The 22,329-nt window shown below is 45.4% G+C and overlaps 1 protein-coding gene across 2 annotated transcripts in view; it reads right to left on the bottom strand.

Moving 5' to 3' along the window:
* Positions 1-22,329, bottom strand: part of GALNT2 (polypeptide N-acetylgalactosaminyltransferase 2) — a 199,660-nt gene that overhangs the window by 74,618 nt on the left and 102,713 nt on the right. The gene's annotated exons all lie outside the window — the stretch shown is intronic.

The raw sequence follows: 22,329 nt of genomic DNA, 5'->3' as shown, positions 1-22,329 counted from the left end.
AGGGATTATGGTAATACCAAAAAGTGTCTCAGATATGGTGAAAAAGATAATGTACAAATTAAACATAAGGTATCCCACCATGTAACATTAGGTAATACAAAAATTAATGTTTAAACAAAAAATAGTACCCCCAAAGAACAGGATTTCAAAATACCCCTCTGTGAGGCCTCCTCAGGGATGCTTCCTTACAGCTGTTACCATGTCCGACCCCACAAGGAGGCAAGTGAAGCCATTCCCAGCGCACACGTGCCCTGGCACACTCACACTCAGGTACACACATCTTGGCGCACACACCCCAGCACATACACTCCAGCATGCTCACGCTCGCTCTGGGATGGAACAGAAGCGGAGGCAGCTGGCCCATCCCGCACACATTAGCCCTGACTCAGTGGGTCAGATTAGCTGCTGTTGCCTTAGAATGCCACACAAGGTGCTCCACCAACACAACGCTAAATCAGGAAGTTTTATTAGGATCTGGGGTTGGGGCAGTGCTGGAAGTCGACTGGAATCTAGATGGAAGAGCACTGCTGAGTAGGGTAACCTGGACCAGCCTGGGTGTAAAAAGGCAGAGCCATGGAGATGAGCAAAGGCATCAAAGCTCCAATAGAGGGAAAGGTGGAGGAAAAGTCAACTCGAGGCAAAGAGAATACTTAGGCCTTGGTGTCCACCATGGGTGTGAATCACTGTTCACCATTTGCTACCTATATGGTTTTGGGCAAGTTATTCTTTCTTTGAAATTAAGTTTCCTAAAAATAAATAAATAAAATGAGAAAGGTTTTTCATGAGGATTTCAGGGCCTACTTTGTGCCAGTTCTGTAGATATAGCAAACTCAAACCAACCAAACTCAACAATAAAAAAAGAAAAACAATAACAACAACCCTGCCCCCACGAAGCTTATAAAATTCCAAGTGCTGTGAAGAAACATAAGGCGTTAAAGGGGCGGGCAGTTCTGGGGTCACTGTTTTATATAGGGTGGTCTGATAAGGCCTCTCTAATAAGGTGACTCTGAGCAGACACTTGAAGCAAGGGAGGGAGTGGGCCATGCAGCCCTCTGGGAACAGCACAGGGAACTGCAATGCCTTTGCCTGGAGTGGAAGTGAGCTCACCTCTTCAGGAACCAGCCTGGAAGCCAGCCTAACTAGAAAAATGTGTGAGGCTTTGGTCAGAGAGGGAAGGAAGGGCTGCTGACAGCTACCAAAACAGCAAATAGGTGAGGCAACTGCTCTCCTGCAGCAGGTCAAACGCTGGGTGTTGAGTTAAGATCGATCACATGGTTATGACACTATAACCGCGGTATAGCCACCTTATAGCGCATGTATCTACATACATGCTTTCCCAACACGGGTCCCTCTGTCCACAATCAAAAGAACATCGTGCTGCTGTCTCCACTTCAGAGATGAGGAAACTGAGATTCAGTTATATGTGATTTGTTCAAGGCCATAGAGTAAATTTTCTATCTAAAAGCTCATCCACTTCTTGTTGCAATTGTCCTGAGAGGTCAAAACTCCCATCTCATTACAGCTGGTTGCCATGGAAATGATGCTTGGGGTCACAGAGGTCAGCCTGTCAAATGGGAAAGCAGTTCCAAAATCCATGTGCTCCCTGGCTATGGCAACGATCCTGTGCCCCTGATAAACACACGGCTACGGGAGTCAGTGGAGGGTCAACATTTTCTCCACTTAAGATAAAATGTTTCCCAAACATTTTTTTGGAAACATGTTTTCCATGCTAGGCACCCCTAGAAACAGAAACGTAACACGAGGGGTGTTATGTTCAGTGGCTATACACCCAAGCCATTGATTGGTGTATCCAGTCACGGGCCACATAAAAAGGTTTCAGTCAACGACAGACTGCACATGTGACAGTGGTCCCATAAGATTAGTACCAGATAGCCTAGGTGTGTAGTAGGCTATACCATCTAGGTTTGTGCAAATACTTCTTGATCCTCCTCTCTCCCCCTCTGCCTTCACCCTCATATACTCTCAGGGATAGGGAAAAAGAAGTCATCTACTTGTGCTCAAGAGCACTCGGCCCTTCCTCCTCACTGCGTTAGCTCATCCCCTCGCAGAGTAATATAAACCGTGAGCCTCAGCTAAAGTCTATACCTGCAGCACCTACCATAGAACCCAAATGAGCTGGTTCCTACTAACTTGTTTAATGGCCTGAACACCCTTCACTGCAGCAGGAACTTGGAATATGGAGCCCCAACCACAGCCAGAGAAGAGATCATCACACAAGAGATGTTTCACCTACAATTCTCCCTACACCCCACTTGCCTCTCACCTGGAATACTGAGGACAGTAAGAGCAGCGGTCAGTTCACCCTGGTTCCGTGTGAGTCTGTGTGTGGGCAGAGCAGTGGCTATGGGGGAAGGCCTCTGCGAACTCTTGGAGCTTCAGTCCTCTCCCACCTGTACCTCCCCTTGTGCTGTCAGACCCCCACTCCCCATCTGGGATAAGACATGAGTACAGCAGAGGGTTTTACAAGATGCCTAATGTCAATCAACTGTGGGGCTGGCAATGCCCCTGACTTGAATTCAAGCCATTGGTGTATATAGTCATGGGCAGCATAATGACGTTCCAGTCGATGATGGACTGCATACATGACAGTGGCCCCATAAGATTAGTATTATATAGCCCAGGAGTGTAGCAGGCTATACCTTCTAACTTTGTGCAAGTATACTCTGTGATGGTCACACAACCATGAAATTGCCTAGTGATGCATTTCTCAGAACATGTCTCCATCGTTAAGTGACACATATGTTGTGCTAGGTGATGACTATATCCTGTTGGCTCCTGCAGGAACAACGAGCAAAAACAGACCTGATGCCTGTCCTGTGGAGGTCATGTTCTAGGAGACACAGAGGACAGATAACGATAAAATGACCATGCAAATAAATGTATCATTAAAAACCAAGCTAAGTGCTCTGATGGTGAGAAAGCTAGTTCTATGGAGTAATCTAACAGAGGAACCTGATGGAGACGAGTGATCAAGCAAGGCTTCCCTACGGAAGGACTATTTGAACTGAGATCTGAACAACAAGCAGGACAAACACAGGAGAAGCCCTTTGCTACTTTCCAGAAACGCCAGCTTCCTTGTTAAAGGAACTGCAACCGCAGGGACCCCTCGGAGGCACCCCAGGAACTCCTTCCTTTTGACACAGGAACATCTTCAACAGGACTATTATGGGCCCTGCTGGCTTTGTGGTAATTAATTTTCCCAAGGCACAAAACCATTTACTAGAGACAGATTATAAATGACTTTTCTTTTATAAAAGCTTAGCAACATGTTAGAATAGAGCAGGGACTTTCTAACATGTTGGACTGTGACACACATCTTATATCACATCCCAGATGTCATGATGCAAACATATGCACAACTGAAATGAAGGTTTCACCCTTACTACGCATGAACAGATACAGTATATGTGTTTAATATGGGTGTGCCTCATGAAATTGGCTTCATACTCAATGATGGGTCACAACCCATGATTTGAAAAACACTGGGCTGAAGAGCCCAACTGATCTCTAGAATAATAGAGATCAGTTATTTCTGTGTTATATAGAGTTGCTTGGGTTGGAGCCACCCCAAGAGGCAGAGGCAGGAAAAGCAGAGAAAACAGGGTTGTCAGAGGGAACACGGGCCCCACCCAACCCCAGGCAGGAAGGGAAGCAGCAGATGCAGAGACAACCAAGGGTTGGACAGGTGTATGTTAGAGAGGGAGAGAAACAGTCAAAACAACAGACACAATGTCTGAATACGCAGACTTTAAAAAAAAAGACATTCATAAATCACCTCGTATTTCTATCACCTCTTTAACATTTTTAGAAAGAGCAATAGAAATGAAGAGCTTTAGAAAACAAAAAATATCTGAAAATGGACTTAGCTAAGCAGAAGCAGCAGACAGAAAATATCCCAAAGACACAAAACTTTATAAGAGAAGGCAGAAACTAGCATCATCACCCAAGGTCACAGGAAAACAGAACTCCATTTAAATAACATGAGAGGAGAAAGAGAACATTACCCTAAGAAGGGCTGTGAAAACAACTTGCTTATTTAAATGAGGCTATCAAAATATTTGCGAGGAAATTTACTTCTAGAAGACAGACTTCTCTTAGACATGGTCTTCAAAGCTGATGGAGAAAACGTGTGACCTTGTAAGTGTTGAAACCTCTAATTCTGTAAAAATGAGATACTTCCTGGACGGGCAGGGGCTAGGATGAGGGTTCTCACCCCACTGCAGCCAAGGTCCCAGGCAGCTTCTCTTGGTTCCCTGTCCCCTTCCATGAACACGTGCAGCCAGCCCAAGTCCTCCTGGCCCTTCAAGGCCACACACATGCTCTGAGAAGCACGTGGCCCTCTGTTTCCCGTATGGCACCTGGCACACTCGTTGTCTTCCCAGCCGGATTAGGAGGGAGTTCCTCACACACACGGACAAACCTCCTATTTTGTTCAATTTTTCACTCTCAGGACCCGAGCACACTGCGTGAGCAGCACACAAACACTTGTCCACTGATCTATACTGACGGCCTCCTCCTAGGTCCATGGCACTTCAGGCTGATCATAAAAAGGTGATGCTGCCCTGAAGAACACAGCCTCACAGTGGCTCAGAAAGATCATATCATTATGCTGTGGACATCCCATCTGAGAAACGTTCTCACCCTGTGCTGGACCGGGTCTCCTAGCCCTCCTTCCATTGGTTGCAGACATTTTCTAAATGGTGCCCTCTCGAGTCCGCCTCCCACGTCAATGAGGAAATCAGTCACACCAGCGGTGGAAGCGCAGGGGAACTGAGGGCACGGGGCCAGCTGAGAGTGGGCCCACACCAACAACAGCAGCATGGACGGGGCTTGGGGACCATAGCCGGCATTCATGGGGCCCGAGCAGGGGCAGCCGAAGAGCACTCCCACATGGAGCCCGGGGCTCCAGGCCCAGGCCCAGGCCCAGGCCCAGTGTGCTCCATTCGCCAACTCCTCCTGACCCTTGAGTCTGTATGGAACCGGAATAACATTCCACCTCCAGAGCCCCTACGAAAAGTAAATGAATTAATGACAGCAGAATGACTTCCTAAGCCACAGACAGCCATACCAAATTAAGGGACCTTAATAGGCTTAACTGGGCAAACACAAACACAATTACCCCCACCACGCTGACCTAAACCCCTTATGCTCCTCACTCAGAAGGGTCGCCAGGAGCTGCTGAGTCTGTCATGCCCCTCCATGGCCTCCACTCAGGTGTGCTACCCCTGTACCTGACCCTAGGAAACCAGTGGGAAGCACTGAAGGGGATCCTTGCCTCTGTCCCGAGGTCCCTTTGAGTACCTGCCCAAGTCAGCATGGGCCAGAACACGCAGGTACATGGAGTTCATACCCCACTGTTGCCTATAAGCACCTTCCACCTCTGGCCCTACAGTGCCTGTGGGAAGAGAGAAGGGAGGACAAGTGGATAAGTTAACCTACAGCTACAGAACAGGCCTTCTGTTCCCATCTGCTGCTCCCAGGAAACACCTGGAAAAAATAACACAACGTCATTCTCTGCTTGCTGCAGGCAGAGGGACAATGTGAGACACGTCACATTTCAAGGTGGGGAGGGGGAGAAGGAAGGAAAGGTTTGCTGAGAAGCATGGATGTCACTGATGGAAAGAGGAACAGTCAGCACTGAGCCTACTTTGGGAAATAGTGGCCTGTTCTAAGATAAAATTAGTTTTACTGTCGGCCATAGCATGCTGGACAAGGCCCGTCGGTTTCTCACTTGAGCTGTTTTAGAATTTCTTAGGAAAGGGAGGCAGCTTAGCAGTACTGGGGCAGAGACACCCCGGAGTGTACACAGGCAGGAAGCGCCAACGTTCTCAACACCCCCCTGCATGCTGCGGGAGCCTCCTTTCACCCCTCACCACTTGTCCACACCACCCCGAGGGCCAGCAAGGGCCACACGGCCTCCAGAAGCTTCAAATGCAGGTGTCTTTCTGCTCAGAAGGGGACAGGGAGGGAGAAAAGGGCCTGTCCTGTGAGGGCAGTGTGTGTGCAGGGCAGGGCAGGAACGGGCTTCTGCACCCAGGGTGGATCTCCACCTTCTTGTTTCCTGTTGAGTCCCAGAACCCACCCTCTCACAATCTTAAGGATTGGAAGAACTCCTTTTAAAGGGCATCTCAGGATTTTGTCCCTGCTAACATTTGCACTTCTGGGGAACTTATGACTTCTTCAGGCAGTCGTTCTATTTCAGGCAAACTCACTGTGAGAAAGTTCTTACTTTTGGAGGAAAAGACCATTTACTGCCTTCTGTTTTCCCCGCGTTGGACAAAATGGCTCAGTACAGAGCTAACGCCAACCCTGAGTGAGCATATGAAAATGAGCACAGCGCAGCCTCAGCCCTTGAGCTGCACATACCCAGCTGGAAAGACGTGCCAGCAAGTGACGACAGCGAGATGAGAGGACTATATAACCAAAGGGAAGGAGCTCCAGGGGTGGGGGCTCAGCAAAAGCCCTAGAGATGGGCCATTTGGGCTGGGTCTTCAAGCACAAGCAGGAACCTTCCAGATGCGGAGGGCTGTGTGGGAAGATGCATGGGGAGGGAGGGAGGGAGGGCGTGTGAAGACCGGTCAGGTGGAGTGCCCAGCAAGGAGGAGGCGGTGCCCACTCCCAGTCTCAGCCCTGGCTGAAGTGCTCCAACTGGATTCTCCACCTTCCAGGGAGCACAGAAGTTTGGAGAGGTCAGTGCTGATCAAATTTGCCCTCCAAGAATGTGGTTCTGGCTGCAAGAAGGATGCTCAGAGGCGGAACCCCCAAAGTGAGGAGGTGGGTGATCCCAGAGAACACCTGCCCCCACCCCCGAACTCCCCGATCAGGAAGGCCCCGCCTGCACTCGAAGATGGATGAGTTCCATGTCCCAGGAAAGACGTCTTTTCTTCTCCAAGCCAGCCCAGCCCGTGAACCCTGAATCTATAAGGGGGTCTCTCTGCTCAGCTCCAGCATCAACGTCTCCTCACTGAGGAGCCACGGCAGAATCCAGGGCCCCAGTGCAGCACCTCTCGATAGGTGCTGTGTGGATAGCAATACGGCTAAGATCTGATGACCATACTTGTCAGCCTTGTCCCTCTACCCTCTCTGGTTTACTAAACCATACCTTCCTACCCGTCCATGCAGAGTGGATGCTGTGTGCACTTACAAATAAGAAATAATAATGCTGTCAGGCAGGGCTGTTTCGTTTCAATGTATTTACTCTGCTCCTCCAGCTAGGTGAACTGCCTCTCAGCGTGGCCACCTCTTCCCAGAAGTCTTCCCTGGTGTCCCCAGCTGCAGCCTCTCCCTAGGGTATTCCCCTTCCCTCTCCCCTCTTCCTCACACACAGCTCCATTCTGACCACAGATTTTCTACAAATCTATTGTCAAAGGGCCTTGAAAGTGTTAACCACCACTCTGTCTAATATCTTAACTCAGAATTCCACTGAGGATAGAGCTCAATCCACCCACCTCTAACTGCTGGTGAAAACACACAACCGTATTTGTCTCTGCCCTGCCTGGCCCCCTGCTTGCTCACGGCCATTCCCCAGAGATTACAGACAGCAGTTCCACCTGTGGGCCTTGCAGTGCCTTGTCTCCATATGGGTCCGGACTTGGAGACACATTCCTTCACAGCAATTTGACATGAGTTCTCAGAGTGTCTTCACCCAACTCAGCCTTCAATAACCTCCTAACTGCCTCTGTTCTTCTCTTGTCAGTTTGGAGATCAATGTCTAGATGGAGAAGACAGAAGCCAAGTGGAAACTGATAAGCTCTGCTTTCTCTTGCTCACGGCCCACCTCTCAACATCGGCCAGATCTGGGCTTCTCCCACCTCTCGCCCGCCCCCGACAGGTACATGCCCTGGGGCACCTCCACCACACTTTCCACATGCACTGACACCATCTGCCCACAGCTCTTTTTGTTTCCCAGTCACGGGCATGGGCCCAGCATAGAACCAGCCACACAGTGCATGTTTCATAACTAAAACGAACATCCTGCAAAGCCCTTTACAAGCTTGGCATCACCCACAGCCTCAGCAACTTCTGTTGCTGCTCCCAGAGATCTGTGGAATCGTGGCAAATAGGCCCTCCTCCTCTGCCCACCTGCCTGCCCTACCTGGTCTCTGATGGGAGCAGACACCAGCCCAGGGAAAGGCCAGGCTATAGGCAAGAGGAAGCCAGAGTGCTCTTTTGCCCAGCACCCTCAGACCAACTGCCCTGAGGCCTTCCAGCGTGGGCCAGTTGAAAAGGGAGCCATCCAGCCCTTCTTGCCCCTCTAGTCATGAAAACATTGTCCAGAGGCAGGAAGAGGCTGAGGCATGGGGGTCCTCTGTGAGAGAAGAGCCAGGGCCTGAAGACAGACTAGACCCTCCACATGGCCTGATGAGTCCCTGTGGGGAAGGGGTCCTAAGGTTGGTTCTGTGAAGACAACTTTCTGCCACTTCTACCTGCTGGTCCACTCTGCAGGACAGACTGTCCACTGCTCTGTCCCAGCCATTACCACACGCTGCTCTCTGGTCATATAGACCTCAGACCCAGCAATTTCTTCTTCTTTTCCCATCTTTGACTTACTTGGCAAACCTGCCCACTAAGATCCTTCCTCTGTCACACCTGCTGTCCTTCATGGAACAAGCTTTTGAAGTCTGATACTTGCTCCAATCCAGAGTTTCTTCTCTCTCCCATAATCCACCCACAAGGCTCTTGAGTTACATCTATGTTTTCAGAATCTTTTTCCTCCTAGTAGTGTTTTGGGATTCCCCTCCCCTCATCTCATACAGACTAAAAAACAGCACAGCATCCCTCAAGCAGAGACCATTTGGCGATCATAACCACACATGGGCCACAGCACCTGTATGGAGGCTGTGGGCAGCACAAATCGTGAGGTCCGTGGGTGGCCCCAGCTCTGTGGCCCGCAGGTCAGAGCACGTTCGGCTTGTGCAGGGGTCCTAAGTGCCACTTGGCGCTTGATTTCCATGGGAAAGCTCATTCTAGGCTCCTAATATAACCAATCTTCAAATCTTTTGGAAAAGACGCTTTTAGAATTAGGGAACTGCTTGCATTTGGATGACTTGTTCAATCAATTTTAATTTAAAGTAACGCCACATTTCCAAACAATGTCATCTCTTTCTTAAAATGTTTGTTTTTACTAAACCTCATATCTAAAGAAACAATGACGTAAATCTATGAAAATGAACCTTCAAAGGATTAGCACCACAAAACATGGAAAAGCAAGTGAGGACAGCCCCGTCACCCACACTTGCAGGTAGAAGAGGGGAGGGAAAGCGCCTTGGCTTGTGTAGGTCTCACCAGACCAGCGCCATCGGGTGGCAAGACTTCTGGATTCTGTACTGGTATCACGGCCTTGCTGCAACTCTTAACTCAAATCTTCCCTGGGAAGGATGGCTGAAGCGAACCGAAAGCTAGCCTGTGTAAAACAGAGCAGCCTCTTCTGGGAAGGCAGCCAAGAAGGAAAATAGAATGTATTTTAAATCAAAGGACAAAGCTCTCAGATTTATTTTAACCTCTTGGTTGATCTCAAATTGAATGTAATTTTACCATGCTTAAAAGACAAAAATTCCTAATCTTCTTCCTCTAGAAGGTCATAAAGCTACACCATGAAAGAGAAGGCTAGGGCAAGGCCAGGATTACAAACAAATATATACATCTAAATGACAAAGATATGTAAATAATACTTTATTGTTTGTCTGGTATATCTGGTATGACAGGAAATTTTGTTCACCTGTGAGAAACTGTCTCCTGAATAAGGAATCCTACACAATTTGTTTTTAAGTTGAAAAAAGAGGAAATTCAAGGAAATGATTAAAAGCCATTTAAGGGGCCAGCCCGGTGGCGCAGTGGTTAAGTTCACACATTCCGCTTCAGTGGCCTGGGGTTCGCCGGTTCAGACCCCGGGTGCGGACATGGCACTGCTTGGCACGCCATGCTGTGGTAGGCATCCCACATATAAAGTAGAGCAAGATGGGCACAGATGTTTGCTCAGGGCCAGTCTTCCTCAGCAAAAAGAGGAGGATTGGCAGCAGTTAGCTCACAGCTAATCTTCCTCAAAACAAAACAAAACAAAATAAAAAAAACAACAACAAAAGCCATTTAAAGGAAAATATAAGAAAAAATCAGATGCTATAGGGTGAATACTCAATTTATTTAAAATTATTTGTGCCATTCAAATAACTAAAAAACACTGTGAAACAGTGTAATTTGCATTATGAGGTTTACACCTGGCTTGAAATCAAGGAATCTTCATATATTTCTTTTCCAAATTTTAAATAGAAACTCTTCATTTTTCCTCTATGTGTGACAGTGTTTAACCATAGTAAATACAGTTTGTTGTACATGGTCTCTATGGATCTCCTTTCTTATCCCAAATATTAGCAAAATTATCAAAGTGAGCCTACAACCCAGAATTGAAGCTGACACAAGAAAGGCAGAAGGAGAGAAAGAGGGTATCTATCAACCAGTGACCACAAGACAGCCACTCCATACAGACACAGTCCATACCATACCACAGCCCTACACAACATATATTATTGTTTCCAGTTTACAAATTAGGAAACCAAGACTCAGAAGTTAAACTTAACACAACACAGATACAAAATGATGGAACCACAACTCAAACCCAGGTCTCTCTCTTCCCAAATCTCTGTTCCTTCCACTGTGGCTGACAACTCACTTTTAAGTGGATGAAATTTAAGTGAAGCACCAAAAGCAACCCCACATGTCTGTGCAGGTCCCACTTCCTCCTGGCAGGCACCCTTAGGTGGTGCCAGCCGTGGCCTAGCCTCCCCAGCCCATCCCAGTCACTGGCGTAGCAATGTCTGAGTTGAGGATATGCGTTCCTCTCTTGAACGCTGACACCACATGTTGTTGGAGTCAGAAGGAACCAGGGATGTTCTCTCTCTACACAAGTGTGAAAATATCTTCCTTAAAACCCCTATGTCCAGCCATAGCTGACGAGTCTCCAACGACGACGAAGAGCCCATTGTCTCAAAAGGAGCCCGTTCACTGCACAGCTGGAAGTGTTGGCCTAGGCCTCCTTACACAGCAACAAAAACTGCTTCCCTATAACTTCTACTCCTGGGAGTCTCAAATAAAAAGAAAACACTAGTCTTCAGCCTCTCTTTTATAGCAGCCTTTCAAGTATTGGGCATCACAATCCCATTTCCCCCTTCTAAGCCCTTTTGGAAAAAACATCCAGTTATTTTAAGTGTTTCTTATCAGACGCTGTTTCTGGCCCCCTCACTATCTGAGTCATCATCATCTGGACCTATTTTAATTTACGAGCATCTCTGAAAACCCTGTGCCCAGGAAGAACAGAATACTTCAGGTGTGGCATGACAGCACAGAGGGCACTGGATGCTATCTGAATGGTTTTGGATGCTGTATTTCTACTAATAAACTCAAGATAATCCTGTTTTAATAGCTCCATCACACTTCTAGCTACCAACCTAATCTAAGTCCTCAGTCTTGCTTTCTTGTTGGAATGGGGGAAGGACAATGGAAGATTCGTTTCTTAATGTTGGCTAGGGTACAAGGAAATTGGCTCCCTCTGGAAGACAATTTGGCAATTAATATAAGAAATTCTTAACCACATGCATTGCCATTGACCCCACAATTTCACTTTTAGGAATTTATTTCAAGGAATTAATTAAGGACATATAAAGATTTGCCTCTAAGGATATTGGCTGGAAAACCCTCTCTATATCCTACGATACAGGGTAAGTTCAATGAGGTGTTTTTCTTTCTTTCTTTTTTTTTTTTTAAGATTGGCACCTGAGCTAACAACTGTTGCCAATCTTCTTTTTTTTTCCTGCTTTTTCTCCCCAAATCCCCCCAGTACATAGCTGTATATTTTAGTTGTGGGTCCTTCCAGTTGTGGCATGTGGGATGCCACCTCAGCATGGCCTGATGAGCAGTGCCAAGTCCATGCCCAGGATCTGAACCGGGGAAACCCTGGGCCGCCAAAGCAGAGAGCTCGAACCCAACCTCTTGGCCGTGAGGCCGGCCTCTCAATGAGTTTTATAGTAATGGATACATCACTGTCATTAAAAATTCTGTAGGAGATATTTATGGAAATTAAGAGGTGTTTATGATATAATTACCCTAGGAATAAACAGGTAAAGTACAGCATGGTGCCATATCTGTAAAAATATCAACGTAAGCAGCTGGTATGGGCTGCCTGTAGCCTGTCCTGAGCTGTTTCAGGAGGAAGATGGAAGAGAGTGGCCTCCTCCATGAGAAACTTGGAGAGAACCCCAAGGTGCTGCTACTGGGAGAGAGAGGCATGTGTGAGTGGACTTCTCAGCTAATCAATTTTTATTATTTTAACCAAATAATCTTTGCCAATGTTATTCACCTAGTGAACTACTTGGATATTTTTTTGTAAGAATTCATGAAAAGACTGAACTTTGAATGTGGGATAATGTGGACAAGATAAGTGTACAGAGAGGCCAAAAGGCCCAGGAGTTGACTTAGAAATTGTGTCGAGGACTCGTGTGCCTCCAGTGCTCGGGCCTGGCACACCTGAGAGCACGCAGAGACCAGCTCACTGCAGGCATGTGGGTAAGCGTGCCCAGACATGTGCCCAGATTGAGGCTGGAGGAATCTGCAGTGGGAGAGAAGCAGTGGTTATTTTTGATTGGTAGAATTATGTGTGAATATAATTTTCTTATTTTGGCTTATCTGAATTTCTTAAATTTTCTACAATAAATGTATTGCTTGCTTTTAAAAAGATGCTTCCCTAAAGATGCTCAGGGCCATTTACTTTCCTAACAACAAGACTGTGAAGACCCTGGGCCTCAGGCCCAAGTCAAAGAGAGCCATGTGGAGTTAGCTGCCGCACGGCTGTCACACAGTGCAACACAGATGATGCAGTGCACAGAGTATATGGTACAAAGAGATAGAGCGGAAGAGTGTTCAGTCTTAAGAAGGAAGGAAACTGACGCATGCTAGCACATGGATGAACCTTGAGGATGCTACACTACGTGAAATAAGCCAATCACAAAAGGACAAATACTGTAGGACTCTCGCTTATATGAGGTGCCTAGAGGAGTCCAACTCACGGACAGAAAGCAGAGTGGTGGTGGCCAGGGGCTGGGGGACAGAACAATGGGGAGTTAGTGTTTAATGGGGACAAAGTTTCTATTTGGGAAGACCAAAAAGCTCTGGAGATGGATGGTGCCGATGGTTGCACAACAATGTGAAGGTATTCAATGCCACTGAACTGTACACTTAAAAATGGTTAAGATAGTAAATTTTATGTTATGTGTATTGTACCACAATTTTTTTAAAAAACGCAAAATGCCAGAAGCCATTAAATCCCTCAGAAGGAGAAACGGTCAGGGGAGCACTTCTCCCCAACTCTGCAGCAATGCTGAACAAATACACAAGGGGTTCATCTCATCTTTCTTCTAGCAGGTGGGAAGTAGAAAAGCTAAAAAGGTTTCCATTCATATCAGTGGCAATTCCCACCCGGGACTTAAGATCTATCACACATTTTGCCATTGCCATTTCATTCATCTTTAAGTGAAGACGAGCAATGTCTGTTTTGAGAACAACTGTCTCAGGGAATGAAGCAGCAGCAGGTGGGGGGGCGGGATGAAGACACAGCCGAGGATGGGAGGGACCTTCCAGATAATCCAGAACGTAATTAGGACCCTCCTTTCTCAATTCTGTCGCTCTGAGGCCTCACCCCCTTACTAATGAACACAAGAATGACACTAAAGTTTCATAAAGGCAAAAACAAAATCTGCTCTCAAAGGCCACGTTGTCTCAAGGATGAGTGCTCCACAAAAACCTCCATCCATAGCCGTCCTCAAAGACCGATCTCGGCCTTTCAGCCCTGGCTAGCCTCTGTTCCTTTACCGGTCCTTCCGCATCATTGGCTATCCTGCCAGCTAGTCCTACCACTTGGATTCAGAGATGCTGAGAAGATAAGAGGAGAGGACGCAGGAGGGAGAATTACTAAGAGAAACTAATTTTCTAAACCAAAGAGCTTTTTCTATACCGAGGGGAAAAAAAGATAAAATTCATCTGCATCAGATAGATTTTCAAAAAATATCGACAGACAAATACTCTGGTTTGAAACATTTTGAAAATCAACATTGGAAAAAAAAATTCAGTGATTCCAAATGGAAAACAAGATGCTGAAGTACAAGCAACGGTCATGGAATCTAAGGGCAAAAGTCCTTCCACTCTAGACTGAAATCTGGTATGAGGGCGGCAGAACATGAAGATGCATTCTCATCCCACCTAAAAGACAGTTAAGGTTGGTGGTCCTGATCTGGGAATAGAGATTAAAAGGAAACAAAAAGACAGAGTTAAAACAACAGAATCAAGGGATTTTAGAGTTACAAAGTGTCTCTGTTTTACAGATAAGGAAAGTGAAACAGCAAATATTCACTGACTTTTCAAAGGCCAAATAACTGGTGGCAGGGCTGAGCCCTGAGCCCCAATCCCCAGCTCCCAGGCCAATGTCCTTGTCCTCAAGCCCTGTGCTCTCATATTCCAGTTCTTCTGCTGCCAGTATTTCAGAAAGGGGAAAGAAACTGACAAGCAGATGTGGGGTGTGCTATCATAACACGTTCAAGAGTTTAAGAATCTTCAGCTCCTCCCCAACTTCTGTTAAGTAGTAGCCCTAGAAGAATATGTCCAACTTAAGAATGTGAGCTGTGGGGCCAGCCCCGTGGCTGAGTGGTTAAGTTCGCGTGCTCTGCTGCGGTGGCCCAGGGTTTCACCAGTTCACATCCTGGGCGCAGACATGGCACCGCTCATCAGGCCACGTTGAGGCAGCATCCCACGTGCCACAGCTAAAAGGACTTGCAACTAAGATACACAACTATGTACCAGGGGGGATTTGGGGAGATAAAACAGAAAAAAGAAAAAAAAAAGGATTGGCAACAGTTGTTAGCTCAGGTGCCAATCTTAAAAAAAAAAAAAAAAAAAGAACGTGAGCTGCTATCTCCCCAGAGCTGGTGGACTCCTTAGGAGCAGTTGGGGGTAAGCAGGATTCTCCCACAGAGCATGACCACAACCTTCTCAAGGCACCAGGAAACTCACCCTGTATGGGAAAAAACCAACTGCTCCTTCTTTTCTTTAGCCAATTTGCTATAAACTCTCTGACATTTAAGCTGCCTGTGACCCAGGTGAGGCGTAGTTCTAAGAAGGGAAATGTAGGATTCACTAAGTGACCCCTGGACTTAGGGAGCTTTGACAGAAGAGTTCCTGGCCAACATTACTTGAGTGAGGTCAAAAGCAAATCACTTCACAACCACTCCTGGTCTCAACTGATGACAACAGGACCCAAATAAGTAAAAAGAAAAATGATGCTCAGTAGATCTCTAACCCTAATTTCGAGACTCCCTTTATGGACAGGGCTTCGACTGAAGAACCTGGAGAGGAATCACAGGTCTCTAAAAGGCAAACGTGGTGGATCTGAATTGTTGCTAAATTCAGTTGCTGGTGTCCACACTGGCAGTGTTGCTCCTGCGTGTGCTCACAAAACCCTCCTAAACTATGCTCTGGCTCTGCGGGACTTGGCCTGTGCTCCTGAAGCCCCAGGAATTTACTGCTGAACACGGAAGACTGAGGTCCCCGCAGAAAACAGAGGCCAGGACCCCAGCCTCAGGGCTCCTGTCTGTGACAGCCACTCTGCTGGTGTACCTTATCAAAATTCCAGATTCCACTCAAAAGTAGGGTGGGCTGGGACAAGAAATTGAGTAAAAATGATAATCTGGGCTTTTGCGGCCATAGCTGACCCAAGAGCAGTAGTCTCCAAAGTGGGGCCACATGAGACAATCTTCTGGGGCACAAAAAGAAAAGAGTAGATGTGTTCAAGTATTTTTCCTAATCTTTTATAATATCTGACTTAAAATGTAAGAATGTATCTTTATAATATCTTACTTAAAATGTAAGATAATGCTTTAGAATGTATCAATAGATTAGCATGGTAATATGTATGTAATTTCTAAGTATTTTAATATATAACAGGGGTGGGTAATCTATGCTCAAAATACTTTTGCTCACAGAGTGTATGGTCAAAAAAGTTGGAGGCCAGCCTGGTGGCACAGCGGTTAAGTTCAAATGTTCCGCTTCTCGGCGGCCCAGGATTCGCCGGTTCAGATTCCGGGTATGGACATGGCACTGCTTGGCAAAAGCTATGCTGTGGTAGGCATCCCATGTATAAAGTGGAGGAAGATGGGCATGGATGTTAGCTCAGGGCCAGTCTTCCTCAGCAAAAAGAGGAGGATTGGCAGTAGTTAGCTTAGGGCTAATCTTCCTCAAAAAAAAGTTGAAGGCTGTTGCCTGGGGGCCTCACTGCTATCTTAGATCTGGCTCGTTCATCTGTCAGTTACTTTTGTGAAAGACACCAGGCTCCTATATTTGGCTCACTGCTGCCTCCTCCCACCCATCTGTCTATAACTGCTAGAGATCCAACACCTAGAACACAGGAAGACGCTAAGCTTCCTAACAACCCTCTTACACAGCGGAAAGTGCTGTGACCGGCGGTTCCTGGCAGACCACAAAATTCTGGTGGTGCACATAATTCTTGGGGAAAACATATTTCTTAACCATAACAAAATAATGTCTAAAGGAAAAAATCATGTGTATGTTGGCTTAGTAACAAAAAAGGTTTCAACAAAAAAAGGAAGACAAAGTCTTTTGGTAAAATAAAAGGACACAGTATATTCATCAAAAGTTTCTAATAGTAACTCAAAAAAGAGGAAAATCAGTACATTTCTATCTCTTTGAAGATAGGAAAATCTACTGTATAACAGTTAAGCATATGAAAGCCAAGGCCAATGTCACACTGAATTAATTTTAACTACAGCATGACTCAATAGTCACATCTAGTGTACACCCTGAACATGGCTTCTCTTTCCCTCTCCATATACACCTTAAAATGCACTAGAACACTTGGTTTTTTTAATAGAAGGCAACCCACAGGAAGTCTCTCATTAATCCACACAGCAGAAGTATACCCTATTATTATAATAAAAGAATGCTTATTAGCTAACTGTTCTATTCAGATGCTCCCCACTGCGTGGGTAATGCCTATTTTACATAGGAAGGAACTGTGGCTAGGAGTTTCATGACTCACCCAGGAGTTAAAGAACAAGAGAGGGGGCAGACCTAACAGAGCCATCTAAGGCACACAGACACACATTCTCTTGTCTAGTGCAGCAGGGACAATGGGGAGGGTGTGGACAAAGGAGGGTCTGTACTCCCTGGGATGACGCTGATCCAACCTCAGTGAGAAAAATGAACATAAACTCTTTGTCACCATCAAAGCACAAATTTCATGAGCCAACTTCTGGTTTCCAGTCTAGCATATAAGGAGCTTGGAAGTCATCACTCTATTCCAATTGTAAGTACAAAGCTGAATGACTGAAAAATCAACAACTCTTTTTAGATCCCTCAGAGAAGTGAAGTCATAGGGCAAAATGCCACTCCACAACTTGGAGAAACCAATAGGTGAATACAGAGAATCACAACTTACCAGAAGAGCAAACTCTGCAGGAACCAGTGCCCAGGTAGTGAGACCTGAACTGTAAGTGACGAATTGCTAGAGGCTCACTGCAGAGAAGCCTCAGAGATAAAAACACCCAGGGAGAGGCGGGGGAGGCAGTCATAAGGGGGCCCCTACACTTTTGTGAGTTTTACCCCCAGGAGCTTACCCCAGTTTCTCACACTAAATATCAGAGATAGATTCCCTTATGCTTCCAGCAGAGGGAGGAGAAAAGGAACCATTTTGAAATCTGCCAGAGCACTCTGTTGTTAACAAGGCTGGCTCTCAAGAGAAACTATTTTACCAGAGCCTAACCAACATGGAGGCAAAAAATGTCCAAGTCCAGCCTGCCCTAGCTTTCCATGTGGGAGAAGAAAACTAATCAATTCCAGTTGACACTAGCCATTCTGTCCTATGAAGGGGGAGAAAAACTGAGAAAAACCATGAAGTTCACAGCCCAGGGACACACGCTTACTAAAAGACTGAGACCTATCCTACAACTATAGAATGCTTCCCCTCTCCTCACTCTTTACCACCACATCACTGAAGGCCTATTTACTGGAGTTCCTTTTATGCAGTGCATGATATCTGGCTTTTAAGAAAAAATTACAAGGCGTACTGAAAGGCAAAAAACACAGTTTGAAGAGACAAAGCAAGCATCAGATATGGCAGGGATGTTGGAATTCTCATACCAGGAATTTCAACTACATAAACAACTATGAACTCTAAAGAAAACAGTAGACAACATGGAAGAACAAATGGATAATGTAAGCAGAGAGATGATAATTCTAAGAATCATCCAATGAAAGAATCTCTGAGCTTGAGGATATGACCACAGGAGCTTCCAAATTGGAAAGCAAAGAAAAAAAGACTGAAAAAACCAGAACAAAATATCCAAGAACTGTTGGACAACTACAAAAGGTGTAACACGTGTAATGGAAATACTAGAAGGAAAAGAAAGAGAGAAAGGAATAGAATATTTGAAACAACAATGACCGAGCATTTCCTCAAATTAATGTCAGACATCAAACCACAGATCCAGGAATCTCAGAGAACACCAAGCAGGATAAATACCAAAAAAAAGCAAAAAGACACTATACCTAGGCATAGCATATTCAAACTGCAGAAAATTAACGATAAAAAATCTTGAAAGAGGACAGAGGGGACAAAACAGCTTTAGAAAAACAAAGAGAAGAACTACATCCTACTTCTCCTCAGAAACCATGCAAGCAAGAAGAGAGTGGAATGAAATAACTAAAGTGGTGAGAGAAAAAAAATCACCAACCTAGAATTCTGTACCTTGTGAAATTACTCTTCGAAAGTAGATGAGAAATAAAGACTTTCTCAGAAACAAAAATTGAGAGAATCTGTTGCTAGTAGACCCACCTTGCAAGAAATGTTAAAAGAATCTCTTCAGAGAGAAGGAAAATGATACAGGCCAGAAACTCAGATCTCTGTAAAGAAAGGAAGAGTATTAAGAGAGAGGATAAGTGAAGGTAAAATAACAACTTTAATTTTTCTTATTCTTAATTGATCTAACACAAAGTTTTTTCAAAATAATAATAGGAACACTGTATTCGATTATGTTTGCTTATATACTATATGTATGCTTATGTATATGTGAAATGAATGATACAAGGGATGGGAGGGAAGAATTAGTAATATTTTGTTATAAGATACTTGTGCTAACTGTGAAGCAGGATAGTGTTATTTGAAATTAGACTTGGATTAGTTGTAAATGTGTATTGCAAACTCTAAGTCAACTACGAAAAAAAAGAAAAAAAGGAGAAATATGGAACATACAAAACGCTCTGTTAAAACTACAGAAGACAGAAAAAAGAGCAAAAGACAAAATAAGAACACAGAACAAGGGCAAGGAATAGAAAAGAGTAACAATTATGGTAGATAATAATACTACTATATTAATAATCACTTTAAACGTCAATGGTCTATATACACCAATTAAAAGTCAGAGATTGCTAGAGGGGATCAAAAAACAAGACCCAACTAAGTAATGATATGCTGTCTGTAAGAAAGCCAGCTTAAATATAAAGACCCACACAGATTAAAAGTAAAGGGATGAGGGCCGGCCCCGTGGCCAAGTGGTTAAGTTCGCACGCTCCACTTTAGCAGCCCAGGGTTTTGCTGGTTTGGATCCTGGGAGCAGACACGGCACTGCTCATCAGGCCATGTTGAGGCAGCATCCCACACAGCACAATCAGAGGGACCTACAACTATAAATGTACAACTATGTACTGGGGGAATTTGGGGGAGAAAAAGCAATTAAAAAAAAAAGAGGAAGATTGGCAATAGTTGTTAGCTCAGGTGCCAATCTTTAAAAAAAAAAGAAAAGCAAAGGGATGGAGAAAGAGATACCCTTCTAATACTAATCAAAAGACAGTGGGAACAACTATATTAATTTCAGATAGAGCAGATGTTAGACCAAGGAGGGTTATCAGGAATAAAGATGGGCAATACATAATGATAAAGGGGTGAATTCTCCAGGATGATGTAATGATTCTTAATGTGTATGTGCCTAACAACAGAGCATCAAAATGTATGAGACAAAAACCGATAGAACTGCAGGAAAGAGATAAAGTCACTGTTATAGTTGGAGACTTCAACATTCCTCTATCAGAAATGGACAGATCCAGTAGGCTGAAAATTAGTAGGGACATAGCTGAATTCAACAACACTATCAATCAACTGGATATAATCGACATCTATACACTACTTCATTCTCTTCTCCAGCTCACATAAAACATTCACCAAGAGAGACCACATTCTAGACCACAAAACACACCTTAACAAATTTAAAAGCACAAAATTTATATGTCTGCTCTCAGACCACAATGGAACTCAACATAAATAACAGAAAGATAGCTGAAAAATCCCCAAATATTTGGAGATAAACCAACATATTTCTAAATAACACAAGGGTCAAAGAAAAAACACAAGAAAAATTTTAAAATATTTTGAACTAAATGAAAACGGAAATATGACATCAAAATTTCTGTAATGCAGTGAAAGCAGTGCTTGGAGGGAAACTTACAGCACTGGATGAAATATGAGAAAAGAAGATCCAGAGAATGGTGCCAAGATGGTGGCATAAGTGGACACAACAAATCTACAACTACTCTGGGAACAAATACCCCTGAGAAACAACTGAAAACTGGATAAAAAGAACCCCTGCAACAAGGGACAGTGCTGACTGAGGTGAAAGAGGGAGAAATTCCTTTCCGGAGAGAGAAAAAAATGCCACCTTTGTGAGCCGCGGTGCTTCATGGCCGACAAGGAGCCATCCTAAGGTACGAAGCCATCCCTAGAGGAGCGGGGGATCTGCATAGTGTAGCACTACCACTATAAGCAGCTTCTGAACTCAGCACAACAGATTCAAGTGTCATAATATGTGGCTTTGCTGGCTACTAACAACAACATGGAATAACCCAAGAAAAGCTATGGGACATAAAGTAAAAAAAAGCCTACACAAAAATTCACCTGTTTCATAAAGCAGCACGAAATCACTGGAAAGAAAGGTGCATAGTCCTTTGGTGAAAAGAGCCTCATCCGACAGGCTCTGGATGCATGATGGTGAGAGATTCCTCCCTACGAACTGACACATTGGCAGCAGCCATTATTATAACCTAGTACAGGTGTGCTGACACACGCTGGCAAACACCATTGGAGTTCTTTCCCTGGTCTGTTAGCCCAGGGTCTGCCCCACCCACAAGAGCATCGATTTAACCCAGCTCAGCCAGGACAGGCAGCCAGCCCTAGAGACTGGCCCCACATAATACCAAGCCCTCAGGCAACTTGTAGGTCTGCATAGGTGGGATGCTGGGAACCTGAGCAGCAGGGTGAGTGGGTTGCCCCTCTGTGGGGCAGGACGTGTGTGAGGAGTGGGCCTGTGTTGGTGGAGTGTGGGGACCTCTGCAGTGGGGTGACTAGGTCTGCTTCAGTGGGTTGGGGCATCCGCACATGACAGGCCTGTGTTGACAGGGGGTGTGGCCAAGTGGGTATTGGGGCTTGTCAAGTGCAGCAGACTTGTGCTTCCAAAACAGCCTCATAGGGAATCAGCCCCACCTCCCAAAGCCTGAAAAATTGGGTGCTCCCATGCCTGGGGCTGGCCACACTCAACTGCAATCCTGAGAGAGCTAACAAGAGCCTTGCAGGCCAGAGGCCTACAGCAATTGTAAGCCCCTGAGCCCAGCAACCAGCCATGCTGGGGGCCTACTCAACAGAAAAAATTACAACAAGAATGTGCTATTAGACCTTGCAGCCCACTGTACTGGGGTTCCTCACGCCATAAAGTGACTGAAGGGTCTGCAGTGGACACATGCAGCTGGGCATTACAACCAGCTGGTGAGGTGGACAGCCTAGCCTCCCTAGGCACCTGCAGCAAGAGCAACCCTGCCACAACATAAGGATACAGGCTGCCCAACAGGGGACACTCCTGGAACATTTGGAACTAGTGATGAGAGAGAAGCACACTGCTAGGCCTCATAAGGTATCTCTTACATAAGGCCACCTCTCCAAGATCAGAAGACATAGCTGACCTACCTAATACATAGATATGAGCACAGAGAAAGAGGCAAAATGAGGAGGCAAAGAAATGCATTCCAAGTAAGGGAACTGGACAAAACCCCAGAAAAAGAACTAAACGAAACAGAAATAAACAATCTACCTGAAAAAGAGTTCAAACAAAAAGTCCTAAGGATGCTCATTCATCTTGGGAGTAGAATGGATGAACTCAGTGAGAGATTCAACAAGAACTGGAAAGAACTGGAAAACATAAAAAAGAATCAATC

Source organism: Equus quagga, chromosome 2, assembly GCF_021613505.1.
Source record: "Equus quagga isolate Etosha38 chromosome 2, UCLA_HA_Equagga_1.0, whole genome shotgun sequence".
NCBI classification, from domain to species: Eukaryota; Metazoa; Chordata; class Mammalia; order Perissodactyla; family Equidae; genus Equus; species Equus quagga.
The sequence above is the reverse complement of the archived record's forward strand: the minus strand, read 5'-3'. Positions and strand labels throughout refer to the sequence as shown.